Here is a 19354-nt window from a genome sequence, read left to right as displayed (position 1 = left end):
TCATTAGCACTTGTGACTCGATGTGTTAAACAATTGTACTTGTTCATTAGTCCATGTGACTCGTTGTGTGAACCATTTGTCCTTGTTCATTAGTCCTTGTGACTCGTTGTGTAAACCATTTATCCTTGTTCATTAGTCCTTGTGAGTCGTTCTGTTAAACAATTGTACTTGTTCATTAGTCCATGTGACTCGTTGTGTAAACCATTTGTCCTTGTTCATTAGTCCTTGTAACTCGTTGTGTAAACCATTTGTCCTTGTTCATTAATACTTGTGCCTCGTTGTGTTAAAACAATGGTACTCGTTCATTAGTTTATGTGATTCGTTGCGTGAACCATTTGTCCTTGTTCATTAGTCCTTGTGACTCGTTGTGTAAACCATTTATCCTTGTTCATTAGTCCATGTGACTCGTTGTGTGAACCACTTGTCCTTGTTCATTAGTCCTTGTGAGTCGTTGTGTTAAACAATTGTACGTGTTCATTAGTCCATGTGACTCGTTGTGTGAACCATTTGTCCTTGTTCATTAGTCCTTGTGACTCGTTGTTTAAACCATTTGTCCTTATTCATTAATCCTTTTGACTCGTTATGTTAAAACAATTGTACTTGGTTCATTAGTCTATGTGACTCGTTGTGTGAACCATTTGTCCTTGTTCATTAGCACTTGTGACTCGATGTGTTAAACAATTGTACTTGTTCATTAGTCCATGTGACTCGTTGTGTGAACCATTTGTCCTTGTTCATTAGTCCTTGTGACTCGTTGTGTAAACCATTTATCCTTGTTCATTAGTCCTTGTGAGTCGTTCTGTTAAACAATTGTACTTGTTCATTAGTCCATGTGACTCGTTGTGTGAACCATTTGTCCTTGTTCATTAGTCCTTGTAACTCGTTGTGTAAACCATTTGTCCTTGTTCATTAATACTTGTGCCTCGTTGTGTTAAAACAATGGTACTCGTTCATTAGTTTATGTGATTCGTTGCGTGAACCATTTGTCCTTGTTCATTAGTCCTTGTGACTCGTTGTGTAAACCATTTATCCTTGTTCATTAGTCCATGTGACTCGTTGTGTGAACCATTTGTCCTTGTTCATTAGTCCTTGTGTCTTGTTGTGTTAAACAATTGTACTTGTTCATTAGTCCATGTGAGTCGTTGTGTGAACCATTTGTCCTTGTTCGTTAGTCCTTGTCACTCGTGGTGTAAACCATTTGTCCTTATTCATTAATCCTTATGTTAAAACAATTGTACTTGTTAATTAGTCCATGTGACTCGTTGTGTGAACCATTTGTCCTTGTTCATTAACCCTTCTTACTCGTTGTGTGAACCATTTGTCCTTGTTTATTAATAAATGTGACTCGTTGTGTGAACCATTTGTCCTTGTTCATTAGTCCTTGTGACTCGTTGTGTTAAACAATTGTCCTTATTTATTAGTCCACGTGAATCGTTGTGTGAACCACTTGTCCTTATTCATTAGTCCATGTGACTCCTTGTGTAAACCATTTATCCTTGTTCATTGGTCCTTGTGAGTCGTTGTGTTAAACAATTGTACTTGTTCATTAGTTCATGTGACTCGTTGGGTGAACCATTTGTCCTTGTTCATTAGTCCTTGTGACTCGTTGTTTAAACCATTTGTCCTTATTCATTAATCCTTGTGACTCGTTATGTTAAAACAATAGTACTTGTTCATTAGTCCATGTGACTCGTTGTGTGAACCATTTGTCCTTGTTCATTAGCACTTGTGACTCGTTGTGTTAAACAATTCTACTTGTTCAATGTCCATGTGACTCGTTGTGTGAACCATTTGTCCCATTTCATTAGTCCTTGTGATTCGTTGTGTAAACCATTTATCCTTGTTCATTAGTCCTTGTGACTCGTTTTGTTAAACAATTTTACTTGTTCATTAGTCCATATGACTCCTTGTGTGAACCATTTGTTTTGTTCATTAGTCCTTGTGACTCGTTGTGTAAACCATTTGTCCTTATTCATTAGTCCTTGTGACTCGTTATGTTAAAATAATTGTATTTGTTCATTAGTCCATGCGACTCGCTGTGTGATCTATTTTTCATTGTTCATTAGTACTTGTGTCTTGTTGTGTTAAACAATTGAACTTGTTCATTAGTCCATATGACTCGTTGTGTGAACCATTTGTCCTTCTTCATTAGTCCTTGTGACTCGTTGTGTTAAACAATTTATCCTTGCTCATTAGTCTTTATGAATCGTCGAGTTAAACAATTTTACTTGTTCATTAGTCCATGTGACTGGTTGTGTGAACCATTTGTCCTTGTTCGTTAGTCCTTGTGTGAACAATTTGTCCTTGTTCATTAGTCCATGTGACTCGTTGTGTAAACCATTTATCCTTCTTCATTAGTCCTTGTGAGTCGTTGTGTTAAGCAATTGTACTTGTTCATTAGTCCATGTGACTCGTTGTGTTAAAACAATTGTACTTGTTCAATAGTCCATGTGACTCGTTGTGTGAATCATTTGTCCTTGTTCATTAGTCCTTGTGAGTCGTTGTGTGAACCACTTGTCCTTGTTCATTAGTCCAAGTGACTCGTTGTGTAAACCATTTATCCTTATTCATTAGTCCTTGTGAGTCGTTGTGTTAAACAATTGTACGTGTTCATTAGTCCATGTGACTCGTTGTGTGAACCATTTGTCCTTGTTCATTAGTCCTTGTGACTCGTTGTTTAAACCATTTGTCCTTATTCATTAATCCTTTTGACTCGTTATGTTAAAACAATTGCACTTGTTCATTAGTCTATGTGACTCGTTGTGTGAACCATTTATCCTTGTTCATTAGCACTTGTGACTCGATGTGTTAAACAATTGTACTTGTTCATTAGTCCATGTGACTCGTTGTGTGAACCATTTGTCCTTGTTCATTAGTCCTTGTGACTCGTTGTGTAAACCATTTATCCTTGTTCATTAGTCCTTGTGAAACGTTCTGTTAAACAATTGTACTTGTTCATTAGTCCATGTGACTCGTTGTGTGAACCATTTGTCCTTGTTCATTAGTCCTTGTAACTGGTTGTGTAAACCATTTGTCCTTGTTCATTAATACTTGTGCCTCGTTGTGTTAAAACAATGGTACTCGTTCATTAGTTTATGTGATTCGTTGCGTGAACCATTTGTCCTTGTTCATTAGTCCTTGTGACTCGTTGTGTAAACCATTTATCCTTGTTCATTAGTCCATGTGACTCGTTGTGTGAACCACTTGTCCTTGTTCATTAGTCCTTGTGAGTCGTTGTGTTAAACAATTGTACTTGTTCATTAGTCCATGTGACTCGTTGTGTGAACCATTTGTCCTTGTTCATTAGTCCTTGTGACTCGTTGTTTAAACCATTTGTCCTTGTTCATTAATCCTTTTGACTCGTTATGTTAAAACAATTGTACTTGGTTCATTAGTCTATGTGACTCGTTGTGTGAACCATTTGTCCTTGTTCATTAGCACATGTGACTCGATGTGTTAAACAATTGTACTTGTTCAATGTCCATGTGACTCGTTGTGTGAACCATTTGTCCCATTTCATTAGTCCTTGTGATTCGTTGTGTAAACCATTTATCCTTGTTCATTAGTCCTTGTGACTCGTTTTGTTAAACAATTTTACTTGTTCATTAGTCCATATGACTCCTTGTGTGAACCATTTGTTTTGTTCATTAGTCCTTGTGACTCGTTGTGTAAACCATTTGTCCTTATTCATTAGTCCTTGTGACTCGTTGTGTTAAAATAATTGTATTTGTTCATTAGTCCATGCGACTCGCTGTGTGATCTATTTTTCATTGTTCATTAGTACTTGTGTCTTGTTGTGTTAAACAATTGAACTTGTTCATTAGTCCATATGACTCGTTGTGTGAACCATTTGCCCTTCTTCATTAGTCCTTGTGACTCGTTGTGTTAAACAATTTATCCTTGCTCATTAGTCTTTATGAATCGTCGAGTTAAACAATTTTACTTGTTCATTAGTCCATGTGACTGGTTGTGTGAACCATTTGTCCTTGTTCGTTAGTCCTTGTGTGAACAATTTGTCCTTGTTTATTAGTCCATGTGACTCGTTGTGTAAACCATTTATCCTTCTTCATTAGTCCTTGTGAGTCGTTGTGTTAAGCAATTGTACTTGTTCATTAGTCCATGTGACTCGTTGTGTTAAAACAATTGTACTTGTTCAATAGTCCATGTGACTCGTTGTGTGAATCATTTGTCCTTGTTCATTAGTCCTTGTGAGTCGTTGTGTGAACCACTTGTCCTTGTTCATTAGTCCAAGTGACTCGTTGTGTAAACCATTTATCCTTATTCATTAGTCCTTGTGAGTCGTTGTGTTAAACAATTGTACGTGTTCATTAGTCCATGTGACTCGTTGTGTGAACCATTTGTCCTTGTTCATTAGTCCTTGTGACTCGTTGTTTAAACCATTTGTCCTTATTCATTAATCCTTTTGACTCTTTATGTTAAAACAATTGCACTTGTTCATTAGTCTATGTGACTCGTTGTGTGAACCATTTATCCTTGTTCATTAGCACTTGTGACTCGATGTGTTAAACAATTGTACTTGTTCATTAGTCCATGTGACTCGTTGTGTGAACCATTTGTCCTTGTTCATTAGTCCTTGTGACTCGTTGTGTAAACCATTTATCCTTGTTCATTAGTCCTTGTGAGTCGTTCTGTTAAACAATTGTACTTGTTCATTAGTCCATGTGACTCGTTGTGTGAACCATTTGTCCTTGTTCATTAGTCCTTGTAACTGGTTGTGTAAACCATTTGTCCTTGTTCATTAATACTTGTGCCTCGTTGTGTTAAAACAATGGTACTCGTTCATTAGTTTATGTGATTCGTTGCGTGAACCATTTGTCCTTGTTCATTAGTCCTTGTGACTCGTTGTGTAAACCATTTATCCTTGTTCATTAGTCCATGTGACTCGTTGTGTGAACCACTTGTCCTTGTTCATTAGTCCTGGTGAGTCGTTGTGTTAAACAATTGTACTTGTTCATTAGTCCATGTGACTCGTTGTGTGAACCATTTGTCCTTGTTCATTAGTCCTTGTGACTCGTTGTGTAAACCATTTATCCTTGTTCATTAGTCCTTGTGAGTCGTTGTGTTAAACAATTGTACTTGTTCATTAGTCCATGTGACTCGTTGTGTGAACCATTTGTCCTTGTTCATTAGTCCTTGTAACTCGTTGTGTAAACCATTTGTCCTTGTTCATTAATACTTGTGCCTCGTTGTGTTAAAACAATGGTACTCGTTCATTAGTTTATGTGATTCGTTGCGTGAACTATTTGTCCTTGTTCATTAGTCCTTGTGACTCGTTGTGTAAACCATTTATCCTTGTTCATTAGTCCATGTGACTTGTTGTGTGAACCACTTGTCCTTGTTCATTAGTCCTTGTGAGTCGTTGTGTTAAACAATTGTACTTGTTCATTAGTCCATGTGACTCGTTGTGTGAACCATTTGTCCTTGTTCATTAGTCCTTGTGACTCGTTGTTTAAACCATTTGTCCTTATTCATTAATCCTTTTGACTCGTTATGTTAAAACAATTGTACTTGGTTCATTAGTCTATGTGACTCGTTGTGTGAACCACTTGTCCTTGTTCATTAGCACTTGTGACTCGATGTGTTAAACAATTGTACTTGTTCATTAGTCCATGTGACTTGTTGTGTGAACCATTTGTCCTTGTTCATTAGTCCTTGTGACTCGTTGTGTAAACCATTTATCCTTGTTCATTAGTCCTTGTGAGTCGTTCTGTTAAACAATTGTACTTGTTCATTAGTCCATGTGACTCGTTGTGTGAACCATTTGTCCTTGTTCATTAGTCCTTGTAACTCGTTGTGTAAACCATTTGTCCTTGTTCATTAATACTTGTGCCTCGTTGTGTTAAAACAATGGTACTCGTTCATTAGTTTATGTGATTCGTTGCGTGAACCATTTGTCCTTGTTCATTAGTCCTTGTGACTCGTTGTGTAAACCATTTATCCTTGTTCATTAGTCCATGTGACTCGTTGTGTGAACCATTTGTCCTTGTTCATTAGTCCTTGTGTCTTGTTGTGTTAAACAATTGTACTTGTTCATTAGTCCATGTGAGTCGTTGTGTGAACCATTTGTCCTTGTTCGTTAGTCCTTGTCACTCGTGGTGTAAACCATTTGTCCTTATTCATTAATCCTTGTGTTAAAACAATTGTACTTGTTAATTAGTCCATGTGACTCGTTGTGTGAACCATTTGTCCTTGTTCATTAACCCTTCTTACTCGTTGTGTGAACCATTTGTCCTTGTTTATTAATAAATGTGACTCGTTGTGTGAACCATTTGTCCTTGTTCATTAGTCCTTGTGACTCGTTGTGTTAAACAATTGTCCTTATTTATTAGTCCACGTGAATCGTTGTGTGAACCACTTGTCCTTATTCATTAGTCCATGTGACTCCTTGTGTAAACCATTTATCCTTGTTCATTGGTCCTTGTGAGTCGTTGTGTTAAACAATTGTACTTGTTCATTAGTTCATGTGACTCGTTGGGTGAACCATTTGTCCTTGTTCATTAGTCCTTGTGACTCGTTGTTTAAACCATTTGTCCTTATTCATTAATCCTTGTGACTCGTTATGTTAAAACAATAGTACTTGTTCATTAGTCCATGTGACTCGTTGTGTGAACCATTTGTCCTTGTTCATTAGCACTTGTGACTCGTTGTGTTAAACAATTGTACTTGTTCAATGTCCATGTGACTCGTTGTGTGAACCATTTGTCCCATTTCATTAGTCCTTGTGATTCGTTGTGTAAACCATTTATCCTTGTTCATTAGTCCTTGTGACTCGTTTTGTTAAACAATTTTACTTGTTCATTAGTCCATATGACTCCTTGTGTGAACCATTTGTTTTGTTCATTAGTCCTTGTGACTCGTTGTGTAAACCATTTGTCCTTATTCATTAGTCCTTGTGACTCGTTGTGTTAAAATAATTTTATTTGTTCATTAGTCCATGCGACTCGCTGTGTGATCTATTTTTCATTGTTCATTAGTACTTGTGTCTTGTTGTGTTAAACAATTGAACTTGTTCATTAGTCCATATGACTCGTTGTGTGAACCATTTGTCCTTCTTCATTAGTCCTTGTGACTCGTTGTGTTAAACAATTTATCCTTGCTCATTAGTCTTTATGAATCGTCGAGTTAAACAATTGTACTTGTTCATTAGTCCATGTGACTGGTTGTGTGAACCATTTGTCCTTGTTCGTTAGTCCTTGTGTGAACAATTTGTCCTTGTTCATTAGTCCATGTGACTCGTTGTGTAAACCATTTATCCTTCTTCATTAGTCCTTGTGAGTCGTTGTGTTAAGCAATTGTACTTGTTCATTAGTCCATGTGACTCGTTGTGTTAAAACAATTGTACTTGTTCAATAGTCCATGTGACTCGTTGTGTGAATCATTTGTCCTTGTTCATTAGTCCTTGTGAGTCGTTGTGTGAACCACTTGTCCTTGTTCATTAGTCCAAGTGACTCATTGTGTAAATCATTTATCCTTATTCATTAGTCCTTGTGAGTCGTTGTGTTAAACAATTGTACGTGTTCATTAGTCCATGTGACTCGTTGTGTGAACCATTTGTCCTTGTTCATTAGTCCTTGTGACTCGTTGTTTAAACCATTTGTCCTTATTCATTAATCCTTTTGACTCGTTATGTTAAAACAATTGTACTTGTTCATTAGTCTATGTGACTCGTTGTGTGAACCATTTGTCCTTGTTCATTAGCACTTGTGACTCGATGTGTTAAACAATTGTACTTGTTCATTAGTCCATATGACTCCTTGTGTGAACCATTTGTTTTGTTCATTAGTCCTTGTGACTCGTTGTGTAAACCATTTGTCCTTATTCATTAGTCCTTGTGACTCGTTGTGTTAAAATAATTGTATTTGTTCATTAGTCCATGCGACTCGCTGTGTGATCTATTTTTCATTGTTCATTAGTACTTGTGTCTTGTTGTGTTAAACAATTGAACTTGTTCATTAGTCCATATGACTCGTTGTGTGAACCATTTGTCCTTCTTCATTAGTCCTTGTGACTCGTTGTGTTAAACAATTTATCCTTGCTCATTAGTCTTTATGAATCGTCGAGTTAAACAATTTTACTTGTTCATTAGTCCATGTGACTGGTTGTGTGAACCATTTGTCCTTGTTCGTTAGTCCTTTTTGTGAACAATTTGTCCTTGTTCATTAGTCCATGTGACTCGTTGTGTAAACCATTTATCCTTCTTCATTAGTCCTTGTGAGTCGTTGTGTTAAGCAATTGTACTTGTTCATTAGTCCATGTGACTCGTTGTGTTAAAACAATTGTACTTGTTCAATAGTCCATGTGACTCGTTGTGTGAATCATTTGTCCTTGTTCATTAGTCCTTGTGAGTCGTTGTGTGAACCACTTGTCCTTGTTCATTAGTCCAAGTGACTCGTTGTGTAAACCATTTATCCTTATTCATTAGTCCTTGTGAGTCGTTGTGTTAAACAATTGTACGTGTTCATTAGTCCATGTGACTCGTTGTGTGAACCATTTGTCCTTGTTCATTAGTCCTTGTGACTCGTTGTTTAAACCATTTGTCCTTATTCATTAATCCTTTTGACTCGTTATGTTAAAACAATTGCACTTGTTCATTAGTCTATGTGACTCGTTGTGTGAACCATTTATCCTTGTTCATTAGCACTTGTGACTCGATGTGTTAAACAATTGTACTTGTTCATTAGTCCATGTGACTCGTTGTGTGAACCATTTGTCCTTGTTCATTAGTCCTTGTGACTCGTTGTGTAAACCATTTATCCTTGTTCATTAGTCCTTGTGAGTCGTTCTGTTAAACAATTGTACTTGTTCATTAGTCCATGTGACTCGTTGTGTAAACCATTTGTCCTTGTTCATTAGTCCTTGAATGGTTGTGTAAACCATTTGTCCTTGTTCATTAATACTTGTGCCTCGTTGTGTTAAAACAATGGTACTCGTTCATTAGTTTATGTGATTCGTTGCGTGAACCATTTGTCCTTGTTCATTAGTCCTTGTGACTCGTTGTGTAAACCATTTATCCTTGTTCATTAGTCCATGTGACTCGTTGTGTGAACCACTTGTCCTTGTTCATTAGTCCTTGTGAGTCATTGTGTTAAACAATTGTACTTGTTCATTAGTCCATGTGACTCGTTGTGTGAACCATTTGTCCTTGTTCATTAGTCCTTGTGACTCGTTGTTTAAACCATTTGTCCTTATTCATTAATCCTTTTGACTCGTTATGTTAAAACAATTGTACTTGGTTCATTAGTCTATGTGACTCGTTGTGTGAACCATTTGTCCTTGTTCATTAGCACTTGTGACTCGATGTGTTAAACAATTGTACTTGTTCATTAGTCCATGTGACTCGTTGTGTGAACCATTTGTCCTTGTTCATTAGTCCTTGTGACTCGTTGTGTAAACCATTTATCCTTGTTCATTAGTCCTTGTGAGTTGTTCTGTTAAACAATTGTACTTGTTCATTAGTCCATGTGACTCGTTGTGTGAACCATTTGTCCTTGTTCATTAGTCCTTGTAACTCGTTGTGTAAACCATTTGTCCTTGTTCATTAATACTTGTGCCTCGTTGTGTTAAAACAATGGTACTCGTTCATTAGTTTATGTGATTCGTTGCGTGAACCATTTGTCCTTGTTCATTAGTCCTTGTGACTCGTTGTGTAAACCATTTATCCTTGTTCATTAGTCCATGTGACTCGTTGTGTGAACCATTTGTCCTTGTTCATTAGTCCTTGTGTCTTGTTGTGTTAAACAATTGTACTTGTTCATTAGTCCATGTGAGTCGTTGTGTGAACCATTTGTCCTTGTTCGTTAGTCCTTGTCACTCGTGGTGTAAACCATTTGTCCTTATTCATTAATCCTTGTGTTAAAACAATTGTACTTGTTAATTAGTCCATGTGACTCGTTGTGTGAACCATTTGTCCTTGTTCATTAACCCTTCTTACTCGTTGTGTGAACCATTTGTCCTTGTTTATTAATAAATGTGACTCGTTGTGTGAACCATTTGTCCTTGTTCATTAGACCTTGTGACTCGTTGTGTTAAACAATTGTCCTTATTTATTAGTCCACGTGAATCGTTGTGTGAACCACTTGTCCTTATTCATTAGTCCATGTGACTCCTTGTGTAAACCATTTATCCTTGTTCATTGGTCCTTGTGAGTCGTTGTGTTAAACAATTGTACTTGTTCATTAGTTCAAGTGACTCGTTGGGTGAACCATTTGTCCTTGTTCATTAGTCCTTGTGACTCGTTGTTTAAACCATTTGTCCTTATTCATTAATCCTTGTGACTCGTTATGTTAAAACAATAGTACTTGTTCATTAGTCCATGTGACTCGTTGTGTGAACCATTTGTCCTTGTTCATTAGCACTTGTGACTCGTTGTGTTAAACAATTGTACTTGTTCAATGTCCATGTGACTCGTTGTGTGAACCATTTGTCCCATTTCATTAGTCCTTGTGATTCGTTGTGTAAACCATTTATCCTTGTTCATTAGTCCTTGTGACTCGTTTTGTTAAACAATTTTACTTGTTCATTAGTCCATATGACTCCTTGTGTGAACCATTTTTTTTGTTCATTAGTCCTTGTGACTCGTTGTGTAAACCATTTGTCCTTATTCATTAGTCCTTGTGACTCGTTGTGTTAAAATAATTGTATTTGTTCATTAGTCCATGCGACTCATTTGTGTGATCTATTTTTCATTGTTCATTAGTACTTGTGTCTTGTTGTGTTAAACAATTGAACTTGTTCATTAGTCCATATGACTCGTTGTGTGAACCATTTGTCCTTCTTCATTAGTCCTTGTGACTCGTTGTGTTAAACAATTTATCCTTGCTCATTAGTCTTTATGAATCGTCGAGTTAAACAATTGTACTTGTTCATTAATCCATGTGAGTGGTTGTGTGAACCATTTGTCCTTGTTCGTTAGTCCTTGTGTGAACAATTTGTCCTTGTTCATTAGTCCATGTGACTCGTTGTGTAAACCATTTATCCTTCTTCATTAGTCCTTGTGAGTCGTTGTGTTAAGCAATTGTACTTGTTCATTAGTCCATGTGACTCGTTGTGTTAAAACAATTGTACTTGTTCAATAGTTCATGTGACTCGTTGTGTGAATCATTTGTCCTTGTTCATTAGTCCTTGTGAGTCGTTGTGTGAACCACTTGTCCTTGTTCATTAGTCCAAGTGACTCGTTGTGTAAATCATTTATCCTTATTCATTAGTCCTTGTGAGTCGTTGTGTTAAACAATTGTACGTGTTCATTAGTCCATGTGACTCGTTGTGTGAACCATTTGTCCTTGTTCATTAGTCCTTGTGACTCGTTGTTTAAACCATTTGTCCTTATTCATTAATCCTTTTGACTCGTTATGTTAAAACAATTGTACTTGTTCATTAGTCTATGTGACTCGTTGTGTGAACCATTTGTCCTTGTTCATTAGCACTTGTGACTCGATGTGTTAAACAATTGTACTTGTTCATTAGTCCATGTGACTCGTTGTGTGAACCATTTGTCCTTGTTCATTAGTCCTTGTGACTCGTTGTGTAAACCATTTATCCTTGTTCATTAGTCCTTGTGAGTCGTTCTGTTAAACAATTGTACTTGTTCATTAGTCCATGTGACTCGTTGTGTGAACCATTTGTCCTTGTTCATTAGTCCTTGTAACTGGTTGTGTAAACCATTTGTCCTTGTTCATTAATACTTGTGCCTCGTTGTGTTAAAACAATGGTACTCGTTCATTAGGTTATGTGATTCGTTGCGTGAACCATTTGTCCTTGTTCATTAGTCCTTGTGACTCGTTGTGTAAACCATTTATCCTTGTTCATTAGTCCATGTGACTCGTTGTGTGAACCACTTGTCCTTGTTCATTAGTCCTTGTGAGTCGTTGTGTTAAACAATTGTACTTGTTCATTAGTCCATGTGACTCGTTGTGTGAACCATTTGTCCTTGTTCATTAGTCCTTGTGACTCGTTGTTTAAACCATTTGTCCTTATTCATTAATCCTTTTGACTCGTTATGTTAAAACAATTGTACTTGGTTCATTAGTCTATGTGACTCGTTGTGTGAACCATTTGTCCTTGTTCATTAGCACTTGTGACTCGATGTGTTAAACAATTGTACTTGTTCATTAGTCCATGTGACTCGTTGTGTGAACCATTTGTCCTTGTTCATTAGTCCTTGTGACTCGTTGTGTAAATCATTTATCCTTGTTCATTAGTCCTTGTGAGTCGTTCTGTTAAACAATTGTACTTGTTCATTAGTCCATGTGACTCGTTGTGTGAACCATTTGTCCTTGTTCATTAGTCCTTGTGACTCGTTGTGTAAACCATTTATCCTTGTTCATTAGTCCATGTGACTCGTTGTGTGAACCATTTGTCCTTGTTCATTAGTCCTTGTGTCTTGTTGTGTTAAACAATTGTACTTGTTCATTAGTCCATGTGAGTCGTTGTGTGAACCATTTGTCCTTGTTCGTTAGTCCTTGTCACTCGTGGTGTAAACCATTTGTCCTTATTCATTAATCCTTGTGTTAAAACAATTGTACTTGTTAATTAGTCCATGTGACTCGTTGTGTGAACCATTTGTCCTTGTTCATTAACCCTTCTTACTCGTTGTGTGAACCATTTGTCCTTGTTTATTAATAAATGTGACTCGTTGTGTGAACCATTTGTCCTTGTTCATTAGTCCTTGTGACTCGTTGTGTTAAACAATTGTCCTTATTTATTAGTCCACGTGAATCGTTGTGTGAACCACTTGTCCTTATTCATTAGTCCATGTGACTCCTTGTGTAAACCATTTATCCTTGTTCATTGGTCCTTGTGAGTCGTTGTGTTAAACAATTGTACTTGTTCATTAGTTCATGTGACTCGTTGGGTGAACCATTTGTCCTTGTTCATTAGTCCTTGTGACTCGTTGTTTAAACCATTTGTCCTTATTCATTAATCCTTGTGACTCGTTATGTTAAAACAATAGTACTTGTTCATTAGTCCATGTGACTCGTTGTGTGAACCATTTGTCCTTGTTCATTAGCACTTGTGACTCGTTGTGTTAAACAATTGTACTTGTTCAATGTCCATGTGACTCGTTGTGTGAACCATTTGTCCCATTTCATTAGTCCTTGTGATTCGTTGTGTAAACCATTTATCCTTGTTCATTAGTCCTTGTGACTCGTTTTGTTAAACAATTTTACTTGTTCATTAGTCCATATGACTCCTTGTGTGAACCATTTTTTTGTTCATTAGTCCTTGTGACTCGTTGTGTAAACCATTTGTCCTTGTTCATTAGTCCTTGTGACTCGTTGTGTAAACCATTTATCCTTGTTCATTAGTCCATGTGACTCGTTGTGTGAACCACTTGTCCTTGTTCATTAGTCCTTGTGAGTCGTTGTGTTAAACAATTGTACTTGTTCATTAGTCCATGTGACTCGTTGTGTGAACCATTTGTCCTTGTTCATTAGTCCTTGTGACTCGTTGTTTAAACCATTTGTCCTTATTCATTAATCCTTTTGACTCGTTATGTTAAAACAATTGTACTTGGTTCATTAGTCTATGTGACTCGTTGTGTGAACCATTTGTCCTTGTTCATTAGCACTTGTGACTCGATGTGTTAAACAATTGTACTTGTTCATTAGTCCATGTGACTCGTTGTGTGAACCATTTGTCCTTGTTCATTAGTCCTTGTGACTCGTTGTGTAAACCATTTATCCTTGTTCATTAGTCCTTGTGAGTTGTTCTGTTAAACAATTGTACTTGTTCATTAGTCCATGTGACTCGTTGTGTGAACCATTTGTCCTTGTTCATTAGTCCTTGTAACTCGTTGTGTAAACCATTTGTCCTTGTTCATTAATACTTGTGCCTCGTTGTGTTAAAACAATGGTACTCGTTCATTAGTTTATGTGATTCGTTGCGTGAACCATTTGTCCTTGTTCATTAGTCCTTGTGACTCGTTGTGTAAACCATTTATCCTTGTTCATTAGTCCATGTGACTCGTTGTGTGAACCATTTGTCCTTGTTCATTAGTCCTTGTGTCTTGTTGTGTTAAACAATTGTACTTGTTCATTAGTCCATGTGAGTCGTTGTGTGAACCATTTGTCCTTGTTCGTTAGTCCTTGTCACTCGTGGTGTAAACCATTTGTCCTTATTCATTAATCCTTGTGTTAAAACAATTGTACTTGTTAATTAGTCCATGTGACTCGTTGTGTGAACCATTTGTCCTTGTTCATTAACCCTTCTTACTCGTTGTGTGAACCATTTGTCCTTGTTTATTAATAAATGTGACTCGTTGTGTGAACCATTTGTCCTTGTTCATTAGTCCTTGTGACTCGTTGTGTTAAACAATTGTCCTTATTTATTAGTCCACGTGAATCGTTGTGTGAACCACTTGTCCTTATTCATTAGTCCATGTGACTCCTTGTGTAAACCATTTATCCTTGTTCATTGGTCCTTGTGAGTCGTTGTGTTAAACAATTGTACTTGTTCATTAGTTCAAGTGACTCGTTGGGTGAACCATTTGTCCTTGTTCATTAGTCCTTGTGACTCGTTGTTTAAACCATTTGTCCTTATTCATTAATCCTTGTGACTCGTTATGTTAAAACAATAGTACTTGTTCATTAGTCCATGTGACTCGTTGTGTGAACCATTTGTCCTTGTTCATTAGCACTTGTGACTCGTTGTGTTAAACAATTGTACTTGTTCAATGTCCATGTGACTCGTTGTGTGAACCATTTGTCCCATTTCATTAGTCCTTGTGATTCGTTGTGTAAACCATTTATCCTTGTTCATTAGTCCTTGTGACTCGTTTTGTTAAACAATTTTACTTGTTCATTAGTCCATATGACTCCTTGTGTGAACCATTTTTTTTGTTCATTAGTCCTTGTGACTCGTTGTGTAAACCATTTGTCCTTATTCATTAGTCCTTGTGACTCGTTGTGTTAAAATAATTGTATTTGTTCATTAGTCCATGCGACTCATTTGTGTGATCTATTTTTCATTGTTCATTAGTACTTGTGTCTTGTTGTGTTAAACAATTGAACTTGTTCATTAGTCCATATGACTCGTTGTGTGAACCATTTGTCCTTCTTCATTAGTCCTTGTGACTCGTTGTGTTAAACAATTTATCCTTGCTCATTAGTCTTTATGAATCGTCGAGTTAAACAATTGTACTTGTTCATTAGTCCATGTGAGTGGTTGTGTGAACCATTTGTCCTTGTTCGTTAGTCCTTGTGTGAACAATTTGTCCTTGTTCATTAGTCCATGTGACTCGTTGTGTAAACCATTTATCCTTCTTCATTAGTCCTTGTGAGTCGTTGTGTTAAGCAATTGTACTTGTTCATTAGTCCATGTGACTCGTTGTGTTAAAACAATTGTACTTGTTCAATAGTTCATGTGACTCGTTGTGTGAATCATTTGTCCTTGTTCATTAGTCCTTGTGAGTCGTTGTGTGAACCACTTGTCCTTGTTCATTAGTCCAAGTGACTCGTTGTGTAAATCATTTATCCTTATTCATTAGTCCTTGTGAGTCGTTGTGTTAAACAATTGTACGTGTTCATTAGTCCATGTGACTCGTTGTGTGAACCATTTGTCCTTGTTCATTAGTCCTTGTGACTCGTTGTTTAAACCATTTGTCCTTATTCATTAATCCTTTTGACTCGTTATGTTAAAACAATTGTACTTGTTCATTAGTCTATGTGACTCGTTGTGTGAACCATTTGTCCTTGTTCATTAGCACTTGTGACTCGATGTGTTAAACAATTGTACTTGTTCATTAGTCCATGTGACTCGTTGTGTGAACCATTTGTCCTTGTTCATTAGTCCTTGTGACTCGTTGTGTAAACCATTTATCCTTGTTCATTAGTCCTTGTGAGTCGTTCTGTTAAACAATTGTACTTGTTCATTAGTCCATGTGACTCGTTGTGTGAACCATTTGTCCTTGTTCATTAGTCCTTGTAATGGTTGTGTAAACCATTTGTCCTTGTTCATTAATACTTGTGCCTCGTTGTGTTAAAACAATGGTACTCGTTCATTAGGTTATGTGATTCGTTGCGTGAACCATTTGTCCTTGTTCATTAGTCCTTGTGACTCGTTGTGTAAACCATTTATCCTTGTTCATTAGTCCATGTGACTCGTTGTGTGAACCACTTGTCCTTGTTCATTAGTCCTTGTGAGTCGTTGTGTTAAACAATTGTACTTGTTCATTAGTCCATGTGACTCGTTGTGTGAACCATTTGTCCTTGTTCATTAGTCCTTGTGACTCGTTGTTTAAACCATTTGTCCTTATTCATTAATCCTTTTGACTCGTTATGTTAAAACAATTGTACTTGGTTCATTAGTCTATGTGACTCGTTGTGTGAACCATTTGTCCTTGTTCATTAGCACTTGTGACTCGATGTGTTAAACAATTGTACTTGTTCATTAGTCCATGTGACTCGTTGTGTGAACCATTTGTCCTTGTTCATTAGTCCTTGTGACTCGTTGTGTAAATCATTTATCCTTGTTCATTAGTCCTTGTGAGTCGTTCTGTTAAACAATTGTACTTGTTCATTAGTCCATGTGACTCGTTGTGTGAACCATTTGTCCTTGTTCATTAGTCCTTGTGACTCGTTGTGTAAACCATTTATCCTTGTTCATTAGTCCATGTGACTCGTTGTGTGAACCATTTGTCCTTGTTCATTAGTCCTTGTGTCTTGTTGTGTTAAACAATTGTACTTGTTCATTAGTCCATGTGAGTCGTTGTGTGAACCATTTGTCCTTGTTCGTTAGTCCTTGTCACTCGTGGTGTAAACCATTTGTCCTTATTCATTAATCCTTGTGTTAAAACAATTGTACTTGTTAATTAGTCCATGTGACTCGTTGTGTGAACCATTTGTCCTTGTTCATTAACCCTTCTTACTCGTTGTGTGAACCATTTGTCCTTGTTTATTAATAAATGTGACTCGTTGTGTGAACCATTTGTCCTTGTTCATTAGTCCTTGTGACTCGTTGTGTTAAACAATTGTCCTTATTTATTAGTCCACGTGAATCGTTGTGTGAACCACTTGTCCTTATTCATTAGTCCATGTGACTCCTTGTGTAAACCATTTATCCTTGTTCATTGGTCCTTGTGAGTCGTTGTGTTAAACAATTGTACTTGTTCATTAGTTCATGTGACTCGTTGGGTGAACCATTTGTCCTTGTTCATTAGTCCTTGTGACTCGTTGTTTAAACCATTTGTCCTTATTCATTAATCCTTGTGACTCGTTATGTTAAAACAATAGTACTTGTTCATTAGTCCATGTGACTCGTTGTGTGAACCATTTGTCCTTGTTCATTAGCACTTGTGACTCGTTGTGTTAAACAATTGTACTTGTTCAATGTCCATGTGACTCGTTGTGTGAACCATTTGTCCCATTTCATTAGTCCTTGTGATTCGTTGTGTAAACCATTTATCCTTGTTCATTAGTCCTTGTGACTCGTTTTGTTAAACAATTTTACTTGTTCATTAGTCCATATGACTCCTTGTGTGAACCATTTTTTTTGTTCATTAGTCCTTGTGACTCGTTGTGTAAACCATTTGTCCTTATTCATTAGTCCTTGTGACTCGTTGTGTTAAAATAATTGTATTTGTTCATTAGTCCATGCGACTCATTTGTGTGATCTATTTTTCATTGTACATTAGTACTTGTGTCTTGTTGTGTTAAACAATTGAACTTGTTCATTAGTCCATATGACTCGTTGTGTGAACCATTTGTCCTTCTTCATTAGTCCTTGTGACTCGTTGTGTTAAACAATTTATCCTTGCTCATTAGTCTTTATGAATCGTCGAGTTAAACAATTGTACTTGTTCATTAGTCCATGTGACTGGTTGTGTGAACCATTTGTCCTTGTTCGTTAGTCCTTGTGTGAACAATTTGTCCTTGTTCATTAGTCCATGTGACTCGTTGTGTAAACCATTTATCCTTCTTCATTAGTCCTTGTGAGTCGTTGTGTTAAGCAATTGTACTTGTTCATTAGTCCATGTGACTCGTTGTGTTAAAACAATTGTACTTGTTCAATAGTCCATGTGACTCGTTGTGTGAATCATTTGTCCTTGTTCATTAGTCCTTGTGAGTCGTTGTGTGAACCACTTGTCCTTATTCATTAGTCCTTGTGAGTCGTTGTGTTAAACAATTGTACGTGTTCATTAGTCCATGTGACTCGTTGTGTGAACCATTTGTCCTTGTTCATTAGTCCTTGTGAGTCGTTGTGTTAAACAATTGTACGTGTTCATTAGTCCATGTGACTCGTTGTGTGAACCATTTGTCCTTGTTCATTAGTCCTTGTGACTCGTTGTTTAAACCATTTGTCCTTATTCATTAATCCTTTTGACTCGTTATGTTAAAACAATTGTACTTGTTCATTAGTCTATGTGACTCGTTGTGTGAACCATTTGTCCTTGTTCATTAGCACTTGTGACTCGATGTGTTAAACAATTGTACTTGTTCATTAGTCCATGTGACTCGTTGTGTGAACCATTTGTCCTTGTTCATTAGTCCTTGTGACTCGTTGTGTAAACCATTTATCCTTGTTCATTAGTCCTTGTGAGTCGTTCTGTTAAACAATTGTACTTGTTCATTAGTCCATGTGACTCGTTGTGTGAACCATTTGTCCTTGTTCATTAGTCCTTGTAATGTTTGTGTAAACCATTTGTCCTTGTTCATTAATACTTGTGCCTCGTTGTGTTAAAACAATGGTACTCGTTCATTAGGTTATGTGATTCGTTGCGTGAACCATTTGTCCTTGTTCATTAGTCCTTGTGACTCGTTGTGTAAACCATTTATCCTTGTTCATTAGTCCATGTGACTCGTTGTGTGAACCACTTGTCCTTGTTCATTAGTCCTTGTGAGTCGTTGTGTTAAACAATTGTACTTGTTCATTAGTCCATGTGACTCGTTGTGTGAACCATTTGTCCTTGTTCATTAGTCCTTGTGACTCGTTGTTTAAACCATTTGTCCTTATTCATTAATCCTTTTGACTCGTTATGTTAAAACAATTGTACTTGGTTCATTAGTCTATGTGACTCGTTGTGTGAACCATTTGTCCTTGTTCATTAGCACTTGTGACTCGATGTGTTAAACAATTGTACTTGTTCATTAGTCCATGTGACTCGTTGTGTGAACCATTTGTCCTTGTTCATTAGTCCTTGTGACTCGTTGTGTAAATCATTTATCCTTGTTCATTAGTCCTTGTGAGTCGTTCTGTTAAACAATTGTACTTGTTCATTAGTCCATGTGACTCGTTGTGTGAACCATTTGTCCTTGTTCATTAGTCCTTGTGACTCGTTGTGTAAACCATTTATCCTTGTTCATTAGTCCATGTGACTCGTTGTGTGAACCATTTGTCC

This window comes from Silene latifolia, chromosome 9 (assembly GCF_048544455.1).
Source record: "Silene latifolia isolate original U9 population chromosome 9, ASM4854445v1, whole genome shotgun sequence".
In the NCBI taxonomy this organism is placed as follows: Eukaryota; Viridiplantae; Streptophyta; class Magnoliopsida; order Caryophyllales; family Caryophyllaceae; genus Silene; species Silene latifolia.
This window is presented reverse-complemented; position numbering follows the sequence as displayed.